This window comes from Zerene cesonia, chromosome 1 (genome assembly GCF_012273895.1).
Source record: "Zerene cesonia ecotype Mississippi chromosome 1, Zerene_cesonia_1.1, whole genome shotgun sequence".
NCBI classification, from domain to species: domain Eukaryota; kingdom Metazoa; phylum Arthropoda; class Insecta; order Lepidoptera; family Pieridae; genus Zerene; species Zerene cesonia.
In genome coordinates this window covers 2,514,524-2,531,916 of record NC_052102.1, presented here as the reverse complement: position 1 = coordinate 2,531,916, position 17,393 = coordinate 2,514,524, and the positions used below count along the sequence as shown (strand labels likewise).

General features: G+C 32.7%; 1 long non-coding RNA gene across 1 annotated transcript in view; it reads left to right on the top strand.

Annotated features, from left to right (window-relative positions):
- Positions 1-7,009: 7,009 nt before the first annotated feature.
- The window catches only part of LOC119831107, a 28,290-nt gene continuing 17,906 nt past the window's right edge, over positions 7,010-17,393 (top strand). Inside the window, exon 1 of the long non-coding RNA XR_005287882.1 lies at positions 7,010-7,806. This is a non-coding gene — a long non-coding RNA (uncharacterized LOC119831107). The remainder of the gene's footprint in view (positions 7,807-17,393) is intronic.

Here is a 17,393-nt window from a genome sequence, read left to right as displayed (position 1 = left end):
TTCAAATGTTACGTGATTCTAGTACATAAACTACTGAATATGTGTTTACTGTGCAAAGGAGTCTTTCTGTATTTTAATTTTATGAACCTTAAATCTTTTTAGTTAATCTGATATAATAGCGTAATTAAACTACTAATTAATGATTATTTATATATCTATAAAAAAAAATTAATGTGTGTGGCACAACTAATAAACAGTCTTTACTAATTCCATTAATTGTGTGCATTTGTATGTAATTTTTTCCAAAATAATGCACTTGTATTAGATTTCTTAGTCTATTTTTATAATATATAATCTTACTAATATTATAAATGCGAAAGTTTGTAAGGGTATGTGTGTGTGTTTGTTACTCTTTCACGCAAAAAATACTGAACCGATTGCAATGAAATTTGCTACATAGACAGCTGGATAACTGGAATAACATATAGGCAACTTTTTATCCCGATATTCCTACGGGATACGAACTTACGCGGGTGAAACCGCGGGGCGCAGCTAGTAGGTAATATTGAAATTGTATCTCGATTCTTATTGGTCAAAACACCTACAGTCCGAAAATATTTAATACTCACAACTATTTCATGCATTCTTTGCTTCGTATCAAAATATTTTTTGATATGGTCTTGAAGATTAACAATAATAATGTATGGTCACCATACAAACTAAGGTTCCATAGCGTACTGGTATGTATTTACTTGTGTAATTAAACTTGTTCAGTGCCCGTGAAAATCTCAGGTCATTCACCGCGATACAAGAAATTGCCTCAAATTATGTGAGGCAAGCAAAGCCGGTTAATTAATAACTCTATATAGTAATATTTCATTTAATTGTCATTTTAATTAATGAATGGTACTTTTTGTTTTGTATTTCATTGTTATTTTAGGATCGGTATGCGCATAATGATCTCATGGAAATTGATTCAACGTCGTTATCCCAGTCGTACAAAGGTATGTTTAGTTCTATGATTAAAAGTTAAAATTCATTTAATTTAGAAAGAATATTTCGCGCGAAATTTTCTGTCTATGATGGATATTATACGGAGAGAGAGAGAGAGAGATATGTATTATTTTAGCTAACAGTTTTCCTGTCTCTGCATTGTTCAGGGAATGCTAAAACATATAACCTTATGTAATTGGACGAAAATGTTATCATTCTGGGCACGCGAATGAAATGTTTGCATTTTATATTTGTCCTTAAAAAAATAACAAAAATGGTCTCTTACACCTAAAGGCACAATATTATAAGTATATTTATTACATTACTTGAAACAATAAAAATAGAGCGCTGCGAAGTGTACTACACTGTGGGTCAAGACGAAAGAACTATGTACTTCTAAAGTCCAATGTCAGACGGTTTCAGTCTTTTAAACTGTAAAATATTATTTAGATGGAAATTTACTTTCATCTCGAGGTGTAGATTCATCAAACTCATTATATTAATGGAATATTATAAAAGATTATGCTAATGATATATGTTTGGATATATTACCTAACAAGTTTAAATTACAATATGATATTGCAGTAATATCGAGTAATTTAGATTTCTTGAATTGTATTAATTTATAAGTGAATTAAACCGAACACAAATCTATACCTACAAAGACGTATCGTGTAACAATATTTTTATTAATTCATTTAAGTTGTAAAGGCAAGATATGAAATACACAATCTACTTGCGGAATCATTTACCACGCAATATACGCATTTTATATGATTTCCTTATGTGGATAGAGAATCTCATGCAACAGAAATATAATTAGTTAGATGAGTTAATTAATAACCTATTAATGCAGCCACTGAGTAATGCTATACTGTGGCATGTACATTTTACATGATTACTGAAGATATGTTATTTGGTCGCAGCTCGTGCGTTTAATTTGAGGCTTTGATGCATTGTAAGTAGTAACTGATACTATCCGAGGTTCCATGTACTATTTGAGCTTATGTTTATAAGAACTTTTAGTTTAAAGCAAAATATACACAAGAGTTAATGAAACAATTGCACATATCAATGTAGTATCTATAATAACACATGTATACCTGTTTATTATTATACATATATATTGCCTTGTAGAAATTGTTGTTCAGCAGTAAGGTCGCCTCATGTACAAATAATGACGTTTTGGTAACACTGTACCGTTTAAATAATCAAGTTTCATAATTAAAAAAAAAAGTATAATTCAAAATGCGCAATACAATAAATTATACAACAGAATAATTCCAAGCCCCAATTATTAAGATATTTTTGAAGTAACATACAAATATTTGTTGCTTTTATAATATTTTGTAAACATTCTGTCGCATAAATTACGAATATATATAACTTATATATTACAACGTTCCTTGGGGAAGCAGTGATTAAGGCTATTTAAACAGAATAAACCACTTTTTGGCATAAAACGTACCAATAAAGTCCATAAATGTAAACAGAACATAAAAAAAAAGTAATTCCTGTTAAACGTTTTGATGCAATATATAATTATACATGAGGTACTTTAAATTATTTACGGATAACTTACGATTCTGTAATTAATATAGCATGTGACACATTCAGATCATAAGAAATGAAAGCATTGTTATTTTAATGTCAGAATGACATTCGATTATAATTCACCGTAATCCTAACAGCATATGCGATTAGTTATAACGTGTATTAAATTGGAAATAATTAATAAATACACTCAGCTGTTAAAGCAAAAGGGCAAAAATGAAATAGAAATTCAAGATGTATCCGCAAAGATGCGTTCCACATCTGCATGGCCTGCGCGCACCTGCCGCGGCACGCGCTACGGGCAGACCTCAATAATAACTTCGCTAGCTCTTTATGTTCTACTGTACAATTGTATGGGCTATAAGACCTCTGTAAGCAGTTCATAGTTTCTTAAAAAGTGATAACCTTTAAGGATTTACAAGGTCCGCCTGACGCCTTAGATTCGTGGCAAGTGCTGTCCCCGCCATCAGCATTTGCAGGGGTCTTACGTCTCTGCAAATGGACGGCTGATGTTAAAGGATAAGGGAGAAAGAAAGGATCGATGAGCGAAATAAAGGAGAGGACTAGGAAAGGTAAGAATAAGGATACATGACGGGAATTTCAGTATTCAGTTATTATTGCAAAGGCGAAAAGAAAACGAAGTGGTCGTAATGGAATTACTTTATATATTCTTTTTTCACACAAATCGTCTGTTTGATAATATGACATTTTAACAACATCGAGACATGAAAACATTTTAATAGTACCAATTGGAGAACCACTGAACCAGCTTACAAAACAAATAAATTATCTATAGACAAATAAAGTCAATTCGTAATTAAAGCTTTCCCAACACGCATTTAAAGCAAAAAGCAAGTATAGAATAACAAAGTTTATTACCATAAGTATTTTCTACGCGGTCATATGTTTTATATGGTAAACAATGGTCTTCACGCGTGAAAATGTAAATTTAATACTTATAACGCATTCTTATTTAAATAGATTCGTTATATTCTAAAAAAACTGATGTATAGGAATACACTTACAGGTCTATATAAGGTCGATAAGCATTCTATAATCAGTTATCAGACTGATTTTAACAATTAAGATTAGATTTTCTAGTCTGTTTAATTTGGAATGTAATCAGAATAGTTTTCTACATGTACCAAGGGCTAGAAACACACGCACAAATCATAATAACACAAAAATAGTTAAAATTATTTGCTTATGCATTTCAAAGCAAAGGCAAGATAAAGCCGAGTAAAATACTTATAATACATATAAATTTATATCCTTCTTAGATAGAAAATCTTAATTTCCAAGACACACAGCCTATCAATGAACGGTTGTACATTGCATACGATTTATTTAGTCAATAACTTTGAATGCTAAAGCTAATTATTATCATTACATATAACGTGTCCACTTGATTTACTCCTTACTGTGTATTTGAATGGTATATAATATACACATTCGAAACCAGTACATCTAATATGGCAATTGGCTTTTATGGCAAATAGATAGGCAGATGCTCAGCTGCTCAGTACGGTGACCTCATTAGCCCCTCATCCCCTCGCAAGGTGTTTCATACTTTTTGTTACAGTTCGACACATTCCAATTTGAGGAATAGATATTGAGGCACGTTGAATGGTTGCCGTCATTATGGGCATGATTGTTTTATAGGGCATGATTTAACGCTCAGACTATAATTTTGGATAAAAACATTACAATTAACATTTGACACATAATTTTTTTTTTTAGAAGAGCGCAAACAAATTATCATTATGTAATTGTCGCTCAAACTGTAATCAATTTGTAAGTCTATTTCATTTAAACGTGTTAAATAACATTTTTCGCTTTTCTTACAAAAATAATACTCCTGTTGATATTCCAGCCGAGATTTAGCCCGTCTGATTAGGTAAATTGAGGCAAGACATATTTATTTAATTAGCGGACTTCAGAAACACCTGCGGTGTTGAGATTTATGTAATTAAAGTTGACTTTCACACTGCGAAAGTTTAAATTAAAATGATTTAGATACAATTAAATCGATTTGAATTACCTAATTAATATGTAAATTATTTGGTTTGTATTGCTTTGGTTTGGTGTATACCGTAATTTTTTTCATAAGCGTTTCTCCAATGTAACTCTGCGTTGCAGCCAAAGTGTCTTTTAAAGACATATTCATCATCGTCATCATCATCAGCCCATATATGTTCCCACTGCTGGGACACAGGCCTCCTATGAGGCTTCAGGCCATAATCCACCACGCTGGCCAAGTGCGGGTTGGCAGATGTCACATGTCGTCGAACTTTTGATTCTCGGTCATGCCGGTTTCCTCATGATGTTTTCCTTCACCGTTTAAAGCAGTAGTGATGTTATCTACATGCGCAGATAAATTGAAAAATGAATTTATTACCTGCACGCTCGACCGGTCTCGAACCCCGACTTATCGATTTTGAAGTCCGAGGTTCTCACCACTGAGCTACCACTGCTTTTTGATATATTATTCAAGGCATAATATGCAATGAATATTTGTATTTTTAAGCCAAATATATCAGAAGTTTAATAAAACAAAACTACAAACAAATATTGTACAAACTTTCGGATGTTTGTACTTGATGAATTAAGTCTTAACGAGGATAAATATTAAGAACAAACGTTGACCTGTGTGTATAAAATACAAATTTACTTCAAGATCATGGTTAGATACAGCGGAAATTAAATACAATTCAAACATTTATATGAATACACTTTTCGTACCGGGTCATGTTCCGTTGTTAATTCATACGATAATTTAATTAAATCCTTCTTCAACCTCAGCAGAGCGAAACGCGATATTAAAACTGTTAAATCTGATATTTAAAACTTTTATGTTTACCGTAACTTTACAATATGTCTCACCAATCCATCTCATGTCCCGTTGTTTGAAAAATCGCGTCAGCTTTTGTCGTCGAGATGATTTATAAAGATAATAATCATTTTGCTCTGAGATACAGTTTTCTCATGTCTTGTGACGTTTATTGCTCTGTATTTTCATACAATAGTTGGTTTTGTAATGCCGAGTGTAGACGCCTTTAAAGCGATACTATTTTAATTTTACATAGAATATCATAATTTCCGTACTTGCAGTGTTTATTTCTATAGATAAAGGGTAAGATTTTTAGAGAAGATGTATAGTAAACAATACATATTATAGAGTGTATGACATTCTTAATTCTTCTAATTTATGAGTAGATTCCGCTCTATGCATGTATCATCATTCACTTATATCTATTTATCGGATTAAATATATACTCTTGCACATAGCAATAGGAGATATATATTTAAAAATCGTCAGTAAAGATTTTTTTTATTTTATAAAACAAAAAATAAAATAAATGAGTCCAATGTGAACGCACCTTAATAGGATGTAGAGCAATCAGTCCGACGGTAATTTTAGGTATTTCTTGAAAACAGAACGGTATAGGTGATATAAAATCCGTTATGTACGAGCGAGATGCAAAATACAATGAATTATTGGCAAATTTCTGTGACGCGTGATCGATAAGACGCTGATAAGTTTATTATGTTGTATGCGTTTTTTAATACATTGTAGTGAGATATTATGCATGGGAATTCATGTAATTTAAGATGTTTTTATAATTTCCACAGTTTTAAAGAACATGTATTGAAAATTTATTGTGACTCGACAAATCTCTCTATGTTTGGTGACCTTGTTAAGGTTAATATTTTTCTGAATAGGCATTAAATTTTTCTTACCTAAGTTAGTTTTGTAAGTCATTTATTTTTGAAGACAAAATGTTTATGTTTGTGACAAACACAATAATCTACCATTCAAAAAACATTGTAAAAGATAGAGTGTATAAATATATTTTATTTTTTATTAATGTACATAAAACTGTCATCCAAAGTTGCTATTAAAATAGGTACACATTTATATGAATTTCAATGATAATAATTATTATCTAATGAATGAAAAACATGAAACAATTTCACAGTATCAGTAATAATTTTGAATTGCGGCTATTCATATATAAGAGTCTGTTTATATATGTGCGATAGTTTTTCTCTATTTTAGAGGAATTTATATTACAAAACATATTGGTTTCTAATGGATAATGTGTAATCGTTTCGTGATAAGCGAAACAAACCTAGAGACTTGCCTTAATCAAGTTGCGGAGGGGTGGGATATCGTCCATAAAACCTTCGCTGTATATCGTAATTTTCTCTTAATAAAAGTATGAGCGCTTATTTCTGACTGTTAACACCTAGAATTGCTACTTTAATGTTTTTTTTTAGGTTTTCTGATACTGGGCTATGGATAATTGATTATTATGATAAATCTGAATAGTACAATATATATAAGTGTTTCAGCAGTGAATATGGGTTTGTGGGGTAAAATTAAATGTGAAAAATTCACACCTAAAACAATGCTATGGAATAAACATCATAGGAACTGCTTATAATCTATTCATTTATGTTAAATGTAAATCAATTTCCTTCTTTAAATTGAGAGTAAATAAGTCAACAATCATTTAAATACTTTAATGTACTCAATTCTCATTCATACCTGACAAAGTTATGAGAGATTAAATAGCATTTATTGCTATCTACGTTGGTGTTGATAATGATAAAGTTATTTAACGTCAACACTGATTCATTTTATTATTGATTACGTTCCACAAAAAATAAATCGGTGATATGGAAATCGATTTCAAAACCTATTTCGGTCCATTGTTTAATTGTTTGTATACAAGTACTCGGTGGACAATCAAATTGAGCAATCATTCTGATTCAACATTTTCAGCATTTCCAACGTTAGGCGCATCGACGATTGTTATGACATCACTTGCAGCTTGGGCATTTTCCTATCTATCGTCTACAGACTACAGCTAACCGATTTTTCAACATGGAAACAATGAAGGCATTGACTGTAACAGTATCGGGCGGTAAATCATCGGGCGTTTAGTTTTCGGCGCGTGAGTCAGGTGTTGTGTAATCGGAAAGCGTCCCCGCTCAAACAGCCCCCGGCGACCCTTCTGTGGATGCAATCGGTGGCGCGAACATTCGTGGCACGTCCTTTGTTGACCGTTTTGTTTTGGAGTGCCATCCGGTTCCTGATGGTGGGGGGAGGGGACAGGTGAGCGCAGGTATCGTGCCGCTTGGCGTTCAGTCCACCTCAACACGCCGGCCTGCGCGCGCGCTTGGCCCGCACATAAATACTGTTAAATATGGAAATGGCAAGTCAGTCCGCGACAGGTGCGCGGCCGCGGCATTCGTGCACGTGTGCTAGTGAGTGCGCCAGCGCTGTTGCTTTCTCCACAGGCTTCATCATTGGTAAGTTGTCTTTTATACTCATGTCATAGCTAGCGTAGTCGGTTAGCATCTGCCGTTTCCGATGCAGCTGCTGTATCTTGAATAGGTTTGGTATATTCTAAAGTTTCTTACGGTGTTATGTTCAGTTGAATGAGCTCGCCCTTCGTTCGACGTAGGGATCTAACACAATTAGACTCTAGCTGTGTAGAGCTGGTTCTCACGGCTGACGCATTTCGCGTGTTTCTGTTATTTGGGTAAACATCGGCTGGTTCGATAAGGTTCGTGAATGCGTGCGTGTACACTGTTATCAATCCCACACATGTGTATCGATGATGCTTATCTTTGGCGGATCTGGGTCATTGTTCTATTGTATTTCACACTTTACTTCGATCCGTTTCTGTAGAAATGTATTTTCTTCGAAAAATTTTATAATGAGGTGATTATGGTGTTTTTATCTGATATTGAATGTTAAGTGTTACGTTTTATAAAACAGTACGCACTTGGACAGAATTATGAGAATAAATAAGCAAAAAACAGTGTTATCGGCAAAAAACCGTCGCATGACGCAGGCCGGTTGCAAAGTAAGCCAGTTACTAGCTAGCTACCTAATTCTCGTTAGTCTGCAATTACACAAAATAATTGCAACTTTTATGGCGGCCGCGGCGATAGAAATGTTTCTTTATACAGTGTATTTACTCTTTTTCGACTATATAAAGGTAAATCTGTTAGAAAAACCTGTGTGTCGTAAGAGAAAATTTTCAAACGGAAACTTTTACATTTTACTTATGAGAACTTATTAGAACATATAAATCTAATAAATATAATAAAGAAAAATACGTCTAATAAATGTATGATATAATCCATGCAACCAAGTTTAAAGAAAACCAGATTTAGTTGAAATAATTTATTTCTATGATAATATAAAAACGACTTGACGTTATTATGACGTGCACAAATAATTACATAATTGTATAAATTGTTTCATACATGATTGTATAGGTACGTATTTGGTTGAAACACAAACTTATTTTCATATATTACTATTGACTCATGTTTAGAATAGATAGAACTTTAGATATAATGAATAGAGTTGATAAGGCACAAACCCATTTTGCTCTCAAGAAAGAGAAAAAATAAAACATTTTTTATAATGATTTTACATCTAGAACTTTAATTATTCTATTCTTCCAGGATTATGATTGTATTCGTATTTTAGATTGAGATGGAATAATCTTTCACACAATATGTTCTTTGGTACAATTAATTAAGCAATTTATCATGAGTCGGAAAAACTGTTGCAGCTCTAAGCAATTACATACAAAGAAAAACTTCTTATACTTTCAAAAATTTCAATTACAGTTTTCCAGAATAATCAAAATTCAACGTTTCTACTCAATACATGAAATTTTTAACCATTTTCAAAATATATATGATGATATCTGAAATTATGAATGCATGTTTGCTGTCAATGGAAGAAAAAGCTGTATAAATAATTGACATATAATAAGGAAGTTATACTCACATTCTGCAGTGTAAAATACCCCTAAACTCTAGAGCCTAGACTAACTGCCGCAAGTGGTCAGTTTGGCCAAATAAATTGAAGGATGTTGGATGTTCATGAAGATATTGAAGATGGTGTAGATTGTTCTTGAATATCACTACTTTAAATAAATAAATAAAACTGGAAAGGCCTCCTTGTAGGAATTAAAGAATGTATGTAGGAACGATTATTTAAGGTATTTAGAAATAACTAGATAATATAAGCAACCATTTATTATTCTTCAGTTTTCATGCGGACTCTGAAGAGCTTGAAGATCATAGATTATATACTTTTTCGTATTTGTTAACTTTTTATTTGAAGACGTCCTTTCCTTATGACATTACTCAATTGTGCTTTATATTAATTATAGCTACTAAATAATATTAAATATATACGACAAGTATGAATATGTATTTACCACAGATATTTATATTTTTGTTCAATGAGGTTTTATCAGTCTTATAACCGTTTACTATGCGATTTAAGAAAAGAAGCGCCATTGACATTGACAGAAAAGTTATTATTAATTGAAGTAATAAGTGCGCTTCAATATGAAGCAAAAAAAATATATTAAGTAGTAGGATGTAAGTACCTTAAAGTAGCAGGGTAGGCTATATTTGTGAACAATTCCCGGGAAGGCATAAAAATAAACATTAGCCCGTTCCCCCACTTGAGATGATGCATATATAATACTTTATTTCATACAATTTTGGTGTAATATGTATTTGTTTAAGCATTTTTGACAAGTCTTAGAATACAAAAACCAAGTGATTACGAGTATTTTGGATTTTTAAGGTGGTAAATAAAATAAAACAACTCATTTGACAACAAAAATTTTTCCTTTTCATATTCACAAACGATGTACGAAAATTAAACAAATGAAACACGATACACGTGCAAATTTAAAATGCAATGCAATTGCGATAAAATATAAATCTATTTATAGTTTTCTTTTATATTGCTTTTGTTGTACTGAGTCACATTCACGATGACATTGACAAAGATGAATCTCTGTTTGGACTTTTGAACTCTTGAATTTCCATAAACAAGGCCGTTTGCTTCGCGTGCCGATAAATTCATTAACATTATTTAAAAGTATTAAATAGCTACTAGGTATATTTTATTACCATCCAAACTAGTTCTACTAAACAATAAAATAATTTCGGTAACATTATCGAATGTAACATTACTCATGTAAAACTACCATTTTATATGTTGAAAATACGGAACAAAGTACCTAAATAGGATTAAAACCCAAATAATAACTTAAAAGTATTAAATAGCTGTCAGTCGATTCTCAAATTGCTGGCCAGATCATATCTGCGAAACGTTTAAAAAAATAGTAAAAAGATGATTTAAAAATGGAGCAGTGGAATGGGCATCCATCGTGCTGAATAGAGACCGCCAATCGACAGCACGTCGCGTTGCGGCATCCGACAGATTTCTAATCGACGGCGTCACGCGCCGCGTCCTCTGGCCGGAACGAATCGCGGAGATAAGCATCCACTGGCTATATGGACAGTGGGCAGCACTGGTTTTTTAGGGTTGAACATAGTTATAGGTCAAAACTTAAAATGGTGAAATGTTGGCACAAATAAACCTATTTACTAACTGTATTAAAATATGATCAAAAGTAATGAATTTATTTTGATAATGTAGATAATAAAAAATAGAAGACGATGAAAGAATTTGTTTTCATTAGTCTCAGCCCTAGCATAAAAACATGGATTAAATAAAAAAGCAACGCCGGTCCGCGACAAATCGGAGCTGCAATGCGATGACTCGGCAAGCGCATTGTTCTCAGCGCCACGGGAGCACTCCGGTCCTTCATTAATGCTGTTTACTATCTTCATCTCAATATGTTTCAGATATTAAATTAACTTTCGTGTATCTATTTTTATGATATATAGATTGATCTATAACAATTCAATGGCGGTTCTAAAAATGACGTTTATGTTCTTCTAATTTAGTTAACGATAGTAATAACAATTAAAATTTTAGAATGTTGTCGTGATATACTTTTGTTTGGGCGTTGTAATGAGCTTATTTTTACGATGCATCATCCGATAATAAAGGTGGGAACAGACGTTGTAGGCGTGGCAATCCAAATTCTCATACGAGTACACCGGCCTCATAACCTTTATCGTGACAAACTCAGCACAATGTTATTATACAACGAATTAATAACGAGAGGCCAATTAGGACTATCCATGTTAAACACAATGTAATTAAAGTGCAATTTGGCATAGCAGATTAAGTTTAATTTTCTAATTTCTAATTCGTTAGTTTCGTGTGTTCGCGTTATTGTTGGAATATGACGAATCTAGATCGTTCTCCAAAGTTGAAGCATGAAATTGTGTGCACGAGGCGTATCGGCAATTTGCGTCAGTTTTTTATCACAGTCACGACAACCTGGATTCCTCATTGTGCGGCCAATCGCTGCCTAGAGACGGTGTAATTGGGAGAAACTACGGCCACCACAAATGCTTGAGATTTAACGTGCGACCGTTGTCGTTGGAGCTCTTAAAAGACGTCTCGAACACCGATATTCCTAATAAAATTTTAAACGTGGAGCTCTACGTAAATTTGCTGGTAGATAATGACACGGTCGGTCGGTATTGAGAGGCCTAACTGTTTCGGCCCTTTTGTCCGAGTGATGATTGTTTGAGCGATGGGTTATCATTTCCTACTATATTGTTGGGCCACTTTCGCAGGTACATAATACACACTTTTAGTGCACTGGTTAGAGTACCTGTTATTTTTTTAAGCAGCGATTTGTTTCGAAGCAGTCGGGTAATTTTACGCACATGTCTGTAATTGTTTGATACAAAAGAGAAAGGCACTAGAAATAGGAATATATTTATAAGTTAGCGCCTTTAGAAATAAGAATTAAACTGTTATTTAACGAGCATGAACACGAAGGCAATTAATTTGAACAATTTGCGCTGTAAAGCTCTTTAATCACGAGAACAATAAAATGGCGTCCGCGGAGCAAAACAACAGAAGCAACAAGCTGGAACAGATAACGTAGAAATTGCGGAAAAATAGAACGTTGTCCCGTAAAGTAACATTTCGAATGCGACTTCCTTTGAATATGAATAAATAATTTTAATTATTGTTCGCGCCAATTTCTTCATCTATTCACACATGTTAAATAAATCGAGATCGAATAAAATCTTTGCTGGGGTGTGTGTTTAAATGTGAAATGAGCGCAACTCAAAATAAGTTAAATGGGTACCTGTGAGCTAAAATCGGCTCAATAAAACCCAATGAACTTTACCATTTGTAGCACACAAACATAACTTTTATGATCATTTAGAACAAAGTAAAAATAAATGGCCGTGCGTTGATGCATTTGACATTCACCGATGACAACCATTAAAGGGTCAAGCGTCGATCTGAAGGCAGTGATTTAAAGCCCTAAGTTATTACGCTTTTATTACCCCAGTCGCTACAGAGGAGCTTGCTAATGTACTTAAAATATTTTATTCACTTCTTAAGATGAACTGCACGTGGCTATACAATTTATTGTATCGACAATCGTTGTGTATCTGTTGAGTTTTCCTTGTTGTTGTAGTTTTGAATTGTTTTTACAACGTGTTATTAAGAGAAAACATTAATATCGATCGATTTCATATTCCAGTATTTTGATTTGACATAAATTATTGAATTATTAGCTTTTGAATCGAAACAAGTTTTAAGTAAATTATCCAGTTTAAACTTGGACAATGATATATGAATTGCTTAAATTTCGAATTGAATTCGCATAAATATTTACATACATAGTCTTGTATTACTCAAATGCATAAGTAAAATAAAGGGGATTGCGTCGTAAATCAGTGGATTGCTATAAATTCTTGTAAACTGTCCGTAAATATATTGTGACAAGTTTATAATTTGTGACTTAAAATAATTTATAGTATCGCATTTTATACGTCTGGCAATTATTTGTGGGTTGTACATATTGAGAATATTGATATTTTTCTGTAGTTATTGTAAATGAATAAAAATCTAGCCTGTCTGTCAGTGATCAATCTTACTAATGGGTGAAGGATAGTGGAAGAAAACGAATATTTGCTACTCTATGTAATTATCAACAATTTTTTTTTAACTCATGAAGGATTAAATAGCAAAATATGTTGTAAATTTTCATATAAAACTCAGCAGACCTTGGTAGTTGGTAACAAATTCAAGTTTTAGCCGCGGTAACGTGCATGTAATTTTAGTATGCAATAATAAACCAACTACAGCGTTAGCTCCCTATAAAATTTTTAACGTGTATTAGGTAAAACGAAACCTGTTTGGAGTCAACTGAAGTATTGTATAACATCGTGAGAGCCGACAGTTTCCGTCCGGCCATAGTCAAGGCTGACCACAATCCTGGCGATGTAGATATACACCTTCATAACATGCAGCCTTAGCCATCCGTGATACCGACATAATTTAGTCATGTAATGCTGATTCATTATTTCGAAAAACTCCAGTGATTTCAAATTATCTAGTAGGTATGACCGCGGCTTGTAATTTAGATATTGTTGAGTGGAAGTCCCTCTTTTAAATCGTAGGTGTAAGCGAGACGGATGTTCGAATTAAATTTTAATGAGTAATTGTAAATACGCTCCCACGCGATATTTTTACCAAGGTACCTATATGCTTTTAGGTATTTTATTTTTTATTTAGTCTGATGTCTTAGTCTGCATATTTTAATAATACGAATAAGTTGTGCGAAATTCAGATAAAAGGGAATAATTTAGATCGACCATATGTTTAATTCGTCTAGATCTGATTTAATAATTGATGTTTATTACTATGTCTATTACATTGTATGATGAGATTTAAGTAATACGATAATTTTTCGCAATTAAACCGTACGTCATTAGTAAGAAATTAATACTCATTATAACCTGATAAAATTAAATATGTTTATATTATTAACATATAATTCTTACTTGAGGTACTGGCGGACTATTATAATCTTAAGCTTTCGAGACAAAATATTCCGTCAAGAATATTTTTGTTCCCATTTGATTTAATAAGAACGAATGGGAACATATATCATAACATATTATATGAATTTTTAAACTGATTTAAATTGTAGTGAAATAGATAAGCGAAGTTGAATATTGAAGGGAACAGATGAAAACGCGGAACAGATCTATTTACCAAATGGTTGGTTAAATAGCTCCTTGTTAACATGGTTACTAACAATGGCTATTGGTTCAAACCATACATTAACCAAATACAGTACAGACCATATCATTTAATATGTACGTAGTGTCAAGGAAGTGCCTGAAACCCATTGAATATTACCATAATCCTTTTAGGACTACTGCGAGTACAAACAAAAGCTTTATGGTAGTACTTGGGACTAATTAAAAGAGGAAGGAAGAGTAGGCTATCTAAGACCTAAAAGGTTTCATTAATAAGGGTAGATTTTTTGCTTTTTTTTTTCTTCTTCTCTTTGTTAATTGATTTTTGAATGATCTTCTAGTGTATTTTGTTCAGTTTTACGTGACAGCAATAAAAGTCTAGTCTACACAAGTTTGTCTTTTTACTTATAAAATATTAAAAATTATTAAAAAAGGAAAGTAAAATGCATAAAATGGTCTTATTGGCTTATACCTACAGTTATATATTAACTTGAAATGATTGTTTCTTTTTTTTGCAAACTTCCAATTCTAATAATCTTATAATTAAAATAACCTGATATTTATGCAAAAAATAATGCTTTATATATGAATAGTGTCGATTCTGGTACAGGCTTAGAAAAGGAAATTACATCGACGTATATTTAAAGCTGGCCTCAATTATAATGAAATCATGCAGCATCATGCTATCCATTCGGATACCGTTACGGCAATGACAGGCTGCGATTACAGCTTTTTCAAACATAGAGAAAATTTTAAGTATGTAACATTAGGGAATAACATTTTAATGTTAAGCTAAACGCCAATTAAACTATAATAAGTTATGTATATATGTTCATGTTTATTAAGGTTAAAGTAAAGAATGTTAAAATTTGCGAAAATTTTTAAGGAATCCATTGTGTAAAATCCATTCGAAAATTTTAATCATAAATTGTAAGTTCTAAGAAACCTCGTGTCAAAACCTACTCCATTGAAATAGATCGTTGACTTCTCAGTATTAAAATCGCCTGAACCACAATAACGACTTCAATTATGTCCAAAACTAGATGAATACTTCTGAAGTAACCAGAATATTTCCATGCAATTAAATATTCATTACCGTAACGCCGAGAGGCGAGCATTTTCTATCATTAGGGACACGGTTTTTGGACGTTATGATTCGTGTCTAAGTGATTGTCCCCGACTCGTGTAGCATACCCTTGAGTTAAACTATGCCTTTTGTTTTTTTTTTTTTTTTAACGTATACATAGAATTTACTTATAAATCTGACCTTCTGAGCATAAATGAAGACCATAACACATATTATTTCATATTGGGTTAGTAGTTATTCAATATGCGAATCATCAGCTTCTTACATACTCTTCAAGTTTCTTGATTCATTTAACGTTGTCAAGAAATATACAATATCATTGATTGTCAATCAGATAATAGAAATCGTTGCGGATGTTAGCAGGTGGCTCCTGCACTTATTGCCTTGTGATTCATGTGATATTGCTTTTCATAAGAATCTTGAATGAATGTCTATTTCAAACATTTAATGAAATTAATGAAATAATGATACACGACTTTCCCACGTCTTCTAACATAACTCCAATCGACGTTTATAATACGAAATGTATAGAAAACATCTTCTGTCCATCTTCATAATTGCCTTAATAAGCAGCATATAATCATAATCAAACAAAATTACAAAGTGGATTGATAGTTCGATTCGTATTCTGTTATTGTACGGGAGCCGTGATTAAGCGAACTTTTGTATATTACGTCGATCGAATACAATAGAAGCATAATTGTTCCAACGTGCCGGTGTGAAATTGCCTCCGTGGGACATGATTGGTATTCCAGCTTTATTTTTAACATTTAGAGAACTGTTATTTGGTCGAATAGCATTATTGGTGTTCGAGTCAAATCAAAGTTCAGACACGTACAGATCTAATTTAATTTTGCAAACAAATTTTATAGCTGCCCTGGAATAGATACTATTTCATCAACAATAAATGCTGTTTAAAATTACAGTGCAAATATGAATGTCATTGAGTTCAAAATGTTTCCAAAAGATTCTTGGTTCTCTTTTCTATCTATAAATAAAGCAACGAAACGAATCGATATAAAATAAAATTGATAAGAGACAAGGCAATAGGGTGCGTGTAGGTACTCGTAAAGGCTGCGGAAGAGCAATGAACGACCCCCCTCCCCCCAACACCCTCTAATTGTCCCTCTCACCGCGACTCCGAGCATTAGTCGTGTTTGCGGTTTTAGTTATATTAAAAAAATGATTCAACATCAGTGGCTAACAAAAAGAACAACTTGGATTATAATTTCCTTTAAACGACTTGCGGTGACAAGTCTCCGCTGATGATAAACTACATCAATACTTATAAAACGTTTATATGTAAATGAATTAAGGCTTTAGTAATCAGAAAAAAAGCAAAGAAAATCGTTGTTTATTATTATCGTACCTTAAAAGCCATAAACCCAAAAGAAAAGAATCATCGACAACGTCTCTGTTACACGTATTCTTCTATTCTTTCATGCTTTTCAATTCATTTATGTTAATAAGTCAATTAGTTTTATACTTGAAAAAGAAGACATGCGTAGGATTTGCGTGAGTGTGCCTTAGAAATGCAAGGCTTATTAATCCAAACGTTCACTACACAAGGAATGCGTCTAAAATTCCCTTCCCATGATTTCTGTGTCCGTGAGAAAGATTCCTCGCTTGCCATTCATTTTTTTAAGCCCAGCGAAAACTTTTTCACACGAGAACTTTTTTAAATAAATAATTATTTAATGAATGGAGCTCCGATATTTATGGAAATTGCATATTTATCGAATATTTATTTAGGATTATTTTTATGCCACTTGAAAACAAAGTGTTCTTAGTCAAGTTGACTAAAGAGCATTCAACACTTTTCTCCCATATT